This window comes from Ailuropoda melanoleuca, chromosome 9 (assembly GCF_002007445.2).
Source record: "Ailuropoda melanoleuca isolate Jingjing chromosome 9, ASM200744v2, whole genome shotgun sequence".
Classification (NCBI taxonomy): domain Eukaryota; kingdom Metazoa; phylum Chordata; class Mammalia; order Carnivora; family Ursidae; genus Ailuropoda; species Ailuropoda melanoleuca.
The window spans coordinates 29,294,591-29,296,395 of NC_048226.1; positions in this window are offsets into that span (position 1 = coordinate 29,294,591).

Here is a 1,805-nt window from a genome sequence, read left to right on the forward strand (position 1 = left end):
GGGGGAATCAAAGTATATGCTGGAAGGTGGTGATCTCTCCTGAGGGTGGTCCCACCTGAAATACTGTATTGCTCCTGGCAGTGAGGAGGGGGCAGTTTCCCAGATTTCAACTTGGCCCTTCCTACTATAATGGCTCCTATCCACAGGTCAGAGAATAAATGTGAACACTCTGTTCGTTCTATGCATACATATTTCAATTGTTTAGAAAGAAGAGAGATGACAATAAGGTAGGGCTATGGTCTCATTGGATCCACTATGAGATTGACCTCATCCTGGGCTCCATTTATTACCAGCCCTCCACGTGTCCACTCTTAATGGATGGCACTGTGAGTCTCATGGTGCTAGGGCCAACTTCAGTCTTGTATTAATAATCCTCAAAAGGTCTAGGTATTCCCTTTTCACCAGATATAGTTACTTTGGTAAATGACCATGCACCCCATTGGGAAAGGATTGAGGTAATATTTATTGAATATACATGTCGTATGTTGCAGGATCTTTTCTCAAGAATACCCAGCCTCCCCTATGATCAATGGGCTATTGGTCTCAATTGTCTCAGTCTGGAAACTGATGATATTCCTGAGATAGGAATATCATCAGTAACAACACCACAGATTCTTGAAGATCAGGGCACCGCGGTTCTCTCTCCAGGCTTGCTGTCAATCAAGTTAATTACATTCACCCTTTTGTTAATGGTTAAATGCCATTACCTGGCCTCTGCTGTTTTGGCATCCCACTATCACCTCTGACACTTTAAAAGGTTGGTTTCAGGACGCCTGGGTGGGTCAGATGGTTGAGTGTCTGCCTTCGGCTCAGGTCATGATTTCATGGTCCTGGGGTCACGCTCCTGGCTCAATAAGGAATCTGCTTCTCCCTCTCCCCCTGCTTGCATGTTCTCTCTCTCAAACGAATAAACAAAATCTTTAAAAAAAATAAAAAGGCTGGTTTCATGGCAGCATCTTCTACTGTCAATCCTGGCCTTCAAAGACTCAGAGTTATTGAGTCTCAAAGACTTAGGTGTCCCCCTAGCTGGTGCCCTCTTTATTAATTAGAGAGGCGTATTCCTTTGAGCCTTCTAAGGGAACATAGTTAAATGGTGGACTCTCTGCTTGCATATATTAAAACCATTCTAACATTCCTACCTCCTTGAGTCTTCTGACTCCTTCCTTTGGGATACTTTGGGAAAGCTGTTATAAAATCTCCACCTGATTTACTGCAGTAGCCATCATGTCTGTGCTTCAAGGAATCATTCCAGCCGTGTGTTAGAGCTCCAGGTGTCCCAGCCAGGACATTAAATCCTTAGTCACAGGAAAGTGCTCCCAGGTTAATAAATTCTCCTGTATGTTATTCTACCCTTGATCCAACACCCTCACCTTCTCTGACACCCGCCCCCCTCATATTCTTCCAGTACATATTAGCTCCTGCATGCAACTCTTTTGGTGAGTAAGTTGTTTCACCCAGAGCAGGATTGTACTTGGGATCTTGAGTCATGGTGAGAACTGACCCTAGGTATTGGTCTGGTAGCAATATGGGGAGGCAATGGGGACACACTTCATCGTTCTGTAAGGCATTCAACGCAGGGAAGGGTTTTGCCTGGTGTCCAGGCAGAGGGAGGCTGCTCTCTTCTAGCAAGAGGCAGGGCAGCTTCTAGCCCAGAGCATTCAGGGTAAACTGGAAGTTCAGGGTTCTCAAGTATACTATTGAAGTTTCCCCGTACCTATGACTTTTCTATCAGGGGCCTGAATTTAGGATAGGAGACCCATTACAATTGATAGTTCAGTTTCTGTTGCTCTTCTGCCATAATTACG